Raw genomic sequence first — 12,231 nt, 5'->3', positions numbered from 1 at the left:
CTCATTTGTGAAATGAGGTGGGAGAAACAGACGTGCTCTCTCAAATGAATGTTAATGTCAGCATAGTTCCTGTCTTGGGATACTGTTATCACTTAAAATAGCAATTTCTTTCCTACTCTGTTTCAAAATATGTATAAAGTCTTTAGTTAATGGCAGTTATTTGTCCTCTGGAGAGCTCTGAAAAGAACTTTAAAAGTCATTTGGAACTTACAATGGATAATAAAATGAGGTGATCAAGAAAAATAATCACTTTCTTCAATTTTTTTGTGACCAGTTTTTATTGTTATTCTATTACAGTTGTTCCAATTTTTTCTCCTTTGTCCTCCTCTGCCCATCCTACCCCCATTCCTACAGTCAATTCCTATGGACTAGACAAAGGAATGAATGACCCATGGACATGGACAGCAGTGTGGGAATTTTCAGTTTTTTAAAAAATGTGTCTATAAAGTAATTGGACTGATCCTCCCCCATATGTGGCTTATCTTAAAGAATTTTTAGAAATATTCTTGCATGACCTGTGAACATGAACTAAGGGGGGACTGCTAGAGGGAAGTGGGCTACTGGGCAGAGGGGGCCAAAGGGGGAAAATTGGGACAACTGTCATAGCATAATCAATAAAATATACTTTAAGCCCTGGCTGACATAGCTCAGTGGATTGAGCGTGGGCTGGGAACCAAAGTGTCCCAGGTTCGATTCCCAGCCAGGGTACATTCCTGGGTTGCAGGCCAGAACCCCAGCAACCGCACATTGATGTTTCTCCCTCTCTCTCTCTCTCTCCCTCCCTTCCCTCTCTAAAAATAAAAATAAATAAAATCTTAAAAAAAATAAAAAAATAAAATATACTTTAAAAACATTTTGAACAATGGCAATACCATTGGAATATCAGTACCCAATAGTTATTATTGGATAAGTAATAATTAACAGTGCTTAACAATGTAAAGTTTTAAGGTGCTTTTACATGTTATTCAATGCAATGTTCCTGGAGGTAAGAATACAAATAATTTTATTCAGGGCAGAAGATGTTATTGTATAAAAGAGAAATTCCATCCACTTGGAATGATCAGGGAAGTTTCCATGAAAGAGGTAATTTAAGGTAGCACTTAAAAAATGGGTAGTATTTTGGTAGCAGAAGAGAATATTTTTGGCAGAAAGAACAGAATTAATTATAAGTAGAAAATTACAGGACATATTTAAGGAAAACAATAGTTTAGTGTACAAGGAACTACAGGTGGAAGGCATTTGAGACAATACTGGGAAGTTAGATCATTACCATTGTGGAGGATCTGAAAAGCCAGGGCTTTTACTTAACTTGGTAGGTAAGGAGGGAGAAGTTCACACGCGGGTGTGTTGTTTATTGTGTTTGATTTTGAGTAGAGAACTAGTGGATTAATCTGGTAATGCTATATAAGCTGAAGAGATAGACTGGGAAACTGATTGTGATGCTCTTGATATATAGTTCATCAGAATGGTGATGACAACCTTAAGTAGGTAAAAGCAAGGGGAATGGAAAGAAGGGAATTTATGCAAGAGATTTCTGGGTGGACATCCATAGGATCTGATAACTAGATGGAAAGTATGGAATCAAAGATAACTAGGATACCCCACTTAAACAAATCTGAACGCAGGTGATAAATGTAATCTTTGGGAGAAAATGAGGAGAAAGATGAGAGAAGGGCTAAAAATGAAACTGGCAAACACAAGGGGTGAGCAATGGGCAGAGAAAGGAGCCATTAATTTAGTGGAACTGATTGCGGATTTTGTGTTTAACAGAAGCAAAGGGAAACTAGTTTTAAGAAAGGTTGAAGTGTAATAATAACTGACATCATCATCCAGCCTTTACTAAGGCAGGCACTACTCTAAATAAGCACTCTACATGCATTAACTCATTTAATAATTATAGCACCACTGAGAGGTTATGAAATTTCCCTGAAGTTGCTGCTGGCAAGTGGCAGAGCCTGAGTCTGAGCGGTCTGGTTCTAGATGTCTTGCTCTTAACATCACACTATGTAGAAGAAAAGCAAAAGTTAAGGCTGTAATCAGTGCACTGGAATCGGCAATTAATGGATCATTGGTGTCTTTTAAGAGGGTTTTTCCTCAGCACCTATGATAGTGCACACCTATTTCACTGAGAAAAGAGAAGCAACTGAAGAGAATTTCTGCACATGCTCACCAACAAATGTACCAACCTACCTAAATCTTTACCTAGATTCTCCCTTACCTTGCTGTTGCAAGAAAGGAACTATCTGTGGATCACTTGATCCTAACCTCTCCTACCTACTCAAGGAAATCAATCCATAAATTGTCCTATTTCTATCATGTATCAATATTTCCCCCAATGTATCATTTGTAACAGCTGCAATTATTTTCCATCTTGGAAAAAGGAATGATCCTCTGATCCCACACTTCCTCCAGCTTCAGCTACATTTCTCTGTTCCCATTTTATTTTTTCCTAGTCCTGGGGGAAAAAAAAAAACAGATGGGTGAGTGCACAGATTGGGTGGGGGGCACATGTGTGGAGTGCACAAGTGGAGGGTGTGTAGGAGGTGGTGCAAAAGTGGGGTGGGGGTCACAGGTCTCCCTATTTTATTTCTTGTAAAAATTATATATATTTATAATATATATATAATTCTGTTATGATATATATGATATCTCCATTACTCTAATTCTCTCTAGAACCCTCTCCAATTACTTCACTACCTGGAAGCAGCTCTTGTCAAACACCCACAATGATCACCTTGTATTCAAGTACAGTGGTCATTCCTCATGGAATGCAGTTTACACAGCAACACCTGACAAATGATTACTGCCTTCTTCTTGACAGAGTTTCATTACTTGGCTTTCAGAACATTATTCTCTGGGTTTTCCTTTCAAAGGTATTCCTTTTCAAGTTGCTGTTTATATGTACATCCTTAGACCTTTTTCTTTTTTTAAGTATATTTTATTGATTATGTTATTACAGTTGTCCCAACTTTTTTCTCCCCTTTATCCCAGCTCTGCCCTACACCCCCCAAACCTCCAGCCTTCCCTACCCCCTTAGTTCATGTCCATGGGTTGAACATGTAAACTCTTTAGCTTCTCTGTTTCCTACATCATTCTTAACCTTCCCCTGTCTATTTTATGCCTACTAGTTATGCTTCTTATTCCCTGTACCTTTTCCCCCTTTTCATCACCTCCCCCTCGCCAGTGACAACCCTCCATGTGATCTCCACTGTTCTCATTCTGTTCCTGTTCTAGTTGTTTGCTTACTTTTTGTTTTTTAGGTTTAGTTGTTGATAGTTGTGAGTTTGCTGTCATTTTACTGTTCATATTTTTTATTGTCTTCTTTTTCTTAGGTAAGTCCCTTTAACATTTCATATAATAAGGGCTTGGTGATGATGAACTCCTTTAACTTGACCTTATCTGGGAAGCACTTTATCTGCCCTTCCATTCTAAATGAAAGCTTTGCTGGATAGAGTAATCTTGAATGTAGGTCCTTGCCTTTCATGACTTTGAATACTTCTTTCCAGCACCTTCTTGCCTGCAAGGTTTATTTTGAGAAATCAGCTGATAGCTTTATGGGAACTCCTTTGTAGGTAACTCTCTGCTTTTCTCTTGCTGCTTTTAAGATTCTCTCCTTATCTTTAACCTTGGCTAATGTAGTTATGATGTTCCTTGGTGTGTGCCTCCTTGGGTCCAACTTCTTTGGGACTCTGTGAGCTTCCTGGACTTCCTGGAAGTCTATTTCCTTTGACATATTGGGAAAATTCTCCTTTATTATTTTTTCAAGTAAGTTTTTAATTTCTTACTCTTCTTTTTCTTCTTCTGGCACCCCTATCATTCAGATGTTAGAACATTTAAGGTGGTTCCTAACCACCTTAGAAACCAGAGGTTCCTAAGCCTCTCTTCATATTGTTGAATTCTTGTTTCTTCATTCTTTTGTGGTTGACTGTTTATTTCTTTCTTTTGTTTCCAGTTGTTAATTTGAATCATGGTTTCTTTCCCATCACTGTTAGTTCCCTGTACATTTTGCTTTATTTAATTTTGTGTAGCCTTCATTTTGTGACTGAGCTCACTCTATTCTGTGAGTATCCTGATTTCCAGTGTTTTGAACTCTGCATCAGATAGGTTGTCTATCTCCTTGTCACTTAGCTCTTTTTCTGGAGTTTTCATCTGTTTTTTTCATTGGGACCATACTCTTTGTCTCAGTGCACCTGTTATGTTGTAGGGTGTGGAGTCTTGGGTTTGCCAGGTTGGAGCAACCCTGTTTGCTGCATTGTGGTGCTGTCTGTGTGGGAGAAGTCAGAGAGGGAACAATGTCACTCACTTGCTCTGATCTAGCCGCACTTTCCAATGAACTGTTCTGTGAGACTGGGAGTTTCTCCCGCAGTCACAACCCACACAGCTTTTATAGCTAAAGGTTTTGAGTCTTTAGTTTCCTGTTCAGCCAGTCCTGCCTCACCTGCATGGTCCACCGCCTTGCCCCTCCTACGAGACTGGCTGAATGTTTAACTCTTCAGTTGTTGCAGTTCCATGCAGTTTGATTTTCTGGCACTTCTGGTTGCTTATTATTTTTAAATTGGTCTATATCCTTCTTTTGGTTGTGCAGGGAAGTGAACCGTTTCTACCTATGCCTCCATCTTGGCCAGAACTGTTCCTTGGACCTTTTTTTCTATCTATACTCGCTGCCTGGGCCACCTCATCCATCTCATGGCTTTAAAGATCATCTCTATACTGAAAACCTTAAATTGATATCTTCTACCTAGACCTCTCTCATGAACCCAAACTTACATATTTAATGCCATTGACGTGCCTGATATCTCAAACTCAAGATGTCCATTCCTGAGATTCTGATTCCTACTCTTTTCTCAAAAGACTGCTCCTCTCTCTCTTTTATGTCCTGGTCCATCTGAGGAAATGGCCACTCTATTCTTCTAGTTCATACCTCCTCTCTCTCTCTCTCTCTCTCTCTCTCTCTCTCTCTCTCTCTCTCTCTCCCTCCCTCCCTCAAGTTCATTTGAATCTTTATTGGCTATCTGGGCCTTAAAGCTGCCCCTCAACTTAGGGCTTCCATGAGCTGTACAGAACACCTGCCACCTACTGGAGCCAGAAAGGTGACACAGAGGTACAGAGGTTGGTGGTCCTTGTCCCAACATACACACCCCACCCTTTGGGGCTTATGTTCTAGCACTGAGACTTCTAGGGATATAAACCTGTATCCTCAAGGTTTATATCTCATCATTCTCCAGCTGAATAGCATGAACCTCAAACTCATTTGCAGTGTTCTTAGATTCCGGCATTTCCTTGGAAGCTCTTCTGTTTCTCTCCAGTCAATCTCTGCCTGCCGCTCCCCACACCAGCATCCTCTCTAGGTCCTGGGGCATCTCCTCCAGTCTCTGCCTGCCCACTAGCTTCCTGCACAGGTTCTAAGGACTGCCTTCTTGCCTCCACCTGTCCCCCACCTTCTTCTCTAGAATCCAGGGCTTCATGGGCTTCTTATGTTGATGGTTTTTTAGCTAACAGAGACCCAGCATCTTGTGGTCCCAGTGACTCTTTGAGCTTTGAGTGCCTAGGAGCTTGTCCTGGGAAGTTGTTGAGCTCTGCAGAGGTCATAAGCCCATTTCCATTCAGGTTCTGTGTCTCCAGCATCTTGTCCACTACCAGGACCACCAGTTTGGTAGTGTGAGAGTCAGCAGCTCCAGGGGCCAAAGGTGCTGTCAACATAGATAACATCTCCAGGACATTTAGTTGGGCACTCTGGTCATAGTCATGAAGGGCAAGGAGGTAGAGGAGAACCTGCTCCTGGTTATGTGCTCCAGCTCCCCTTCCATCTTCTCTGGTGCCTTTATGTAGCTCTGCAAAAGTCGGAGCTGCTCCTGGCCTGATTGGAATGGGTTGGCAGGGGCTGCGGCTACACTTCAAGGATCAGCCTCGTGGTTTTACCCTTGGGAGTAGCCTGACCCATGGGCATCAGCAGCAGCAGCAGCAGCACTAACATTCTCATTGTCAAAGGCAAAATCCTTCCTGGAACTAGAACAGTAACACCTTTCCTGTGGCAGTGTGGTGAGGCTCAGGCTGGCAGCTGGCTTTGGTGTCACTCAAAACTGTGCTGCCTGTGCCTCACTCCCAGTACACAGGTGGCTCCATGTCACCATCTAGGCTGCAGCTGCCACCCTGGCACCCACACATCATTAATAAGGCTGATATCACCCCATGGAAGGAAAAATCGTTCTTGGGAGATGAAAAAATCTTAGGTATTACAATAGTTTGTGTCCCTCTGAAGCTCAACTTTACTCAACAAAATCTTATTACTTGATTTTTCCCATTTTCTTGGGTATGCCAAAAGCAACAATGGCATTCAATTCATGGAAGATACACAATATGAATCCAAGGCCAGCACTACAAGATTATGGGAAAGATGGATGTGGTTGGAGAACTTTCTATCTTTCAAATGCCCTATTTTGAAGTCATAACACAGGAAATTGCCTACAAATGACGGTTGACTGTCACATTGCATATGACTTGGGCTGATCCCTGAAGTGTAGCCACAGCCCCTGCCCAGCCCATTCCAATCAGGCCAGGAGCAGCTCCGAGTTTTGCAGAGCTACATAAAAGGACCAGAGAAGATGGAAGGGGAGCTGGAGCACATAACCAGGAGCAGGTTCTCCTCTACCTCCTGCCCCTCCATGACTGTGACTCGAGTACCCAGCTGTCCTGGAGCTGTTGTCAATGTTGACAGCAAATAAAAATTTCATATTTTATCATTTAATTCTACAAAAGTTATTCAATTCATCATTAACTATATCAAATGCTGAGAAGAAAAAACATCAACATCACAATGAATATCAAGCAGTTGATAATTAATAAAAGTTAAAAGTTCATTAAAACTTCTTTTTTAAATTGAATTTTTATTCCAAATGACTATACTAGCTAGTAAGACAACAGCTAAAACTGAAAACAATTTGCATAACTGGAAATTAGTTGATTTGCAGGACAGCAAATGGTCGACAGCCTTGCCACTTGATAACGGTTATAACCAAGAAATCATAATAATAACCAATGTCTTTCTGATGTGCAGTGTTTATAGCAAATAACATAAAAAGAAAACAAAAAGACAAGGAAAACTCCCCACAAAATCCCAAACCTCAGAAATTAACATTCACTCAAGAGCATAATGGTGAAGACTTTTGCTAGCAAAATTATCACAATTCTTAAAATGGGAGTCTTCAAAAGTACTTCTTCAAATTCAAAAGCTAAAAAAAAAGAGGGAACAGTTACAGTGGCTTAGAAGAGCTGCCCCTGCAACGGAGACCATCAGTCCTACTTTTAAACAGTGATAACCGGTGAGCCCGACAAACTGAACAGAGAGGCCGACTGGCTGGCGCTGATGTCACTGAATGTACAAGAACATGTCAGATCACTCGTGAGCCCCAGCCAAAGCCCCAGCTACTGTTTCTCCTGAATGATGCTGAGGTTATCTTTCTGCCCCTCGAGTTGCTCAGCACTGACCATCAACAGGTCGATGGCAACGTATTTGGTTTCATGGAAGTGCAGCAAATGGATCTGTATGTAAAGATTCACCTCTGCACTTCTGCACAAGTATGGGATATTGCCCACTGCTTTAAGGTGAGCTCTCTGGGAATTAGGATACAGTTTGTACGTTTCTTCTTTAGCTTTAGTTGAAAGTGTACTCGGGTCAAATACATCTATAATAGTTACAGGATGTCCTGAATTTTATGAGGTTCCACATAAGAATTTTGACAATTCAGGGTAAGTCTCAGAGTAAGCCATTTCACTCTGACCAAAATTTTCCAGCCTGTCCATCATGAAATCAATGGCATCAACCATCACAGGGTCCACTGGGCCAGACAAAAAGTGTCTAAGAACTGTTGTGGGTTTTTTTTAGCATAAATGATGGCATCAGCTAATCCTCTTTGCAGTCCAAGTTTGATTAAAGATAGCGGTGTCACTGAAGGAATCGCAAAGGATGAGAGAATGGATCTGGGAAATTTGTGAGTATATTCAGCAAATTTCTAGGCTAAAAGGCCTCCCAAAGAAGCCCCCAAAAGATGAATTTTATCCAATTGTAATGGTCCAAAAGTTTTATGAGCCTATCACAGAATTCAAGATGATCCCAATAAACTGGATATTGCAAAGCTATAATTTGGTAACCCCATAGAGTCAAAGCCAAAGTCTGGTGGAAAAATACATCTGCAGTACCATTCACTAGGGGAAGAGATATGAAGGAACACCTTATATTTCTGGGACCTGCATCATAGAGCAACCACATCTTACTGTCTTCATCATCCGCAATCATCTTTTTAAGGGAACTGTATTTCTAAACCAGTTATAATCAGGAGAGACTTTAATTTCCTCCATGGTTAGCTGAAAGGAAGGTTAACCTTGCCATGGCCACCTGAACATCCCTTTCCCTCCTCCCCAAGGCAGCTCTCCTCTCCAGTACAGGAGCCAGCAGGCCAGGGAGGGTGTTTGGGGAGGTGGCTGGGTCCTCATGGGGACCAGCAGCCAGAGTCCAGCAGTCACAGGAGTGGCAGGTGCAGAAGGCAGTAGGAGCATGCTAAAACTTTAAGATATTAATACCTTAAGATATTTAAGATATTAATTTTTCAATTGTTTTAGTTTTGCTTGAAATGTTTTTTAAATTAAATGTATTGGGACGACATTGGTTAATAACATTAAAAGTTTCAAGTGTACAATTCTATAATACATCATCCGTATATTGCATTGTGTTCCTACCATCGTATATTTGATCCTCTTGATTCTCTTCATCCTCCCTTCACCCCCTTCCCACTACTGTTGTCTGTGTCTGAGTTTGTTTTCTTTGTTTTTTGCTTTCTGCTTTATGTCCCACATGAATGAAAGCATATCATTTTTGTTCTTTTCCATCTTTTTCCTCTTAGCATGATACTCTCAGGAACCGTCCATGTCGGAAATGGCAGTATTTCATCCTTTCTTACAGCTGAATAGGATTCCATTGTATGTATGCATTACATCTTCTTTATCCAATCATCCATCAGAGGACACTTAGGTTGTATCCACGTCTTGGCACCATGAATGAGGCTGCAGTGAACATAGATCTTTACAAATAAATGTTTTGAAATGTTTGGGGTAGATATTCAGAAGTAGGATTGCTGGGGCATATGATAGCTCTATTCTTAATTTTTTGAGGGACCTCCCTGCTGTTTAAAGTGGCTGTACCAATTTACAGTCCCACCAGCAGTGTATACATGTGAGGGTTCATTTTCCTCCACATCTTCTCTAACACTTGGTATTTCTTGTCTTATTGATAACAATCATTCCAACAAGTGTGCAGTGGCATCTCACTGTAGTTTTAATTTTCATTTCCCTTGTAGCTAATAAAGTTGAGCATCTTTTCATATACCTATTGGCCATTTGTATGTGTTCTTGAAAAAAGTGTCTGTTCAGGTCCTCTACCCATTTTTTAATTGGATTTTTTGTTTGTTTTTTTGTTGTGAAAATATAACAGTTTAGAATACTTTAAAAAATGTTTACATTGCTATTATTATGTGTTTACACAAATTAATAATTTGCACATGTAATATATTTACAATTTATATCAGTAAAGAAATTACTTGAGCCCTGGCTGGTGTAACTCAGTGGACTGAGCGCGGGCCTGCAAACCAGGGAGGTTGCCGATTCAATTCCCAGTCAGGGCACATGCCTGCAACCATGCCTGGTTATGGACAGGGTCCCCAGTGAGGGGCATGTGAGAGACAACCACACATTGATGTTTCTCTTCTTCTCTTTCTCATTCCCTTCCCCTCTCTCTAAAAATAAATAAATAAAATCTTAAAAAAAAAGAAATTATTTTCAAAGTTAACCAGCAAATATAGTTGGAAAGTTAAGTTAAATATTAATAGCTTAAACATTTTAAAACATTTTGTTAATTTTGTTTTTTTTAAAACTATATTTCATTTATTTATTTTTAGAGAGGGGGAAGGGAGGGAGAAAGATAGGGAGAGAAACACCCATCAGCTGCTTCCCACATGTAGCCCCACCAGAGACCAAACACACAACCCAGGCAGGACTACTCCCAACAAACTGAGCCACAATAGTCAGGGTGATTGATTGATTTTGAGAGAGAGAGAGAGAGAGAAACACTGACTTGTTGTTCCACCTATTTATGTATGCATTGGTTGATTCTTTTATGTGCCCCAACTGGGGATTGAATTCACAATCTAGGTATGTGCCCTGACCAGGAATTGAACCTGAAAACTTTTTCTTTTTTGGTGTATAGGATGACACTTCAAACAACTGCACCACCCAGACAGGGCACATTTTTAATTTTTAACTTAAAGATTTTAGTCATTCTTAACTCTGTATTGAATAAAAAGAGTAAACTTCATGCTTACTCTTGTGTAAAGCATATATATATATGTGTATATATATATGCATATATATATGGTACATATACAGATACACAGTATATTGATGGCATTAAACTTTCATGGGGGTTTAGAGGATTAGGAAAATATCTAAAAAGTATCTTCAGGGGTAGCAATAAGGAAAAAGGGTTTTGAGAAACACTGTTCTAGGTCCAAAAACCTTGGTGTCATACTTGACTCATTTGTTTTTCTTCAACTCTCCTTAAATCCATGAGCAATCCTTTTGGCTCTGCCTTCAAAATATATCCAGGATGTGACACAGCTTCTTGTTATCTTTTTTCTTACCACTCTGGTACAAACCACCATCATTTCCTTGTCTGGATTATTCCAATAACCTCCTTAACCAGTGGCTCTGAACTCATTTTTTTCTTTTTCTCCTCATCTTTCTTTCTTTTTTTTCTTTTCTACCAATACAAAAGTTTATTTAACAAAAGTTCTATGTGAAAATGTACACAACTCAATTTTTATGTTGTAAAGGAACAGGTGCTATGGAGAGGAGACATATGGGAACTCTTCATTTCTCTGGTGAACACAGCCATTCTTTACACTTGTCCCAACTCTTCTAACATGATACTATTTCCTCATATTACCACCATTCCAGTATTGTTCTGTTGCCCACTAGTTGCCATCTCTGCACATTCATTTATTATAAGATTCATAAAGGGATCAAATCTTCTTGTCCATAAAGTTTTTTAACTTGGGAGGATGAGTTTTTCTCATGGTGTCTATTCAGCAAGCTCAAACATACCTCCAAACAGTGTAGTCTATTTTCAACATAGCAACCAACATGATCATTTAAAAAGATCACCATGTAATTTTCCTGGTTAAAACTCTTGTGTTTAAGCCCTGGCTGGGTAGCTCAGTTGGTTAGAGAGTCATGCCAATACACCAAGGTTGTGGGTTCTATCCTGAGTCAGGGTACATGCACGAATCAACCAACAAATGCACAAATAAGTGGGACAACAAATCCATGTCTTTCTCTCTCTCTCTCTCTCTCTCTCTCTCTCTCTCTCTCTCTCTCTCTCTCCCTCCCTCCCTCCCCCCTCCTCTCTGTCTAAAATCAATAAACTTAAAAACAAAACAAAACAAAACAAAACCCTCCTTTGCTTAAAAGGGCTCCCCATCTCAGAGTTAAAAGCTAAAGTCCTGTCCCCTAGAGCAACAAATATAAAGGAAGGAATAAGCAAATGGGACTACATCAAGTTAAAAAGCTTCTGCACAGCTAAACATCAGCAAAATGAAAAAGGAACCAACCGTATGGAAAAATATATTTGCCAATGATACCTTGGACGGGGTCTGATCTTCAAAATATATAAAGAACTCACATGACTCCACACCAGGAAGACAAACAATCCAATTCAAAAATGGGCAAAGGACCTGAATAGACACTTCTCCAAGAAGGACATATGGAGGCCCAGAGACATACGAAAAGATGCTCAGCATCACCATCCATCTGAGAGATGCAAACTAAAATCACCATGAGACACCACTTCACACTGGTCAGAATGGCCATCATAAACATATCAACAAACAACAAGTGCTAGTGAGGATGTGGAGACAAGGAAACCCTAGTGCATTGTTGGTGGGAATACAGACTGGTACAGCCACTGTGGAAAACAGTATGGAATTTTGTCAGAAAACTAAAAATGGAACTGCCTTTTGACCTGGCGATTCCACTGCCGGGATTATACCCTAAGAATCCTGAAACACCAATTCAAAAAAACCTATGCACCCCAACGTTCATAGCAGCATTATTTACAATAGGCAGGTGCTGGAAACAGCCTAAATGCCCATCAGTAAATGAGTGGATCAAAAAAACTGTGGTATA

General features: G+C 40.1%; 2 pseudogenes; both read right to left on the bottom strand.

Moving 5' to 3' along the window:
- Positions 1-5,204: 5,204 nt before the first annotated feature.
- LOC123804614 lies at positions 5,205-6,131 on the bottom strand (annotated as a pseudogene).
- A 1,291-nt stretch (positions 6,132-7,422) lies between these two features.
- LOC123804758 lies at positions 7,423-8,355 on the bottom strand (annotated as a pseudogene).
- Positions 8,356-12,231: the final 3,876 nt, after the last annotated feature.

The sequence above is a fragment of the Phyllostomus hastatus genome, unplaced genomic scaffold (assembly GCF_019186645.2).
Source record: "Phyllostomus hastatus isolate PE091 unplaced genomic scaffold, TTU_PhHast_1.1 phas_scaffold_216, whole genome shotgun sequence".
NCBI lineage: Eukaryota > Metazoa > Chordata > Mammalia > Chiroptera > Phyllostomidae > Phyllostomus > Phyllostomus hastatus.
Note: the sequence above shows the minus strand (reverse complement) of the source record. Positions and strands in the feature narration are given on the sequence as shown.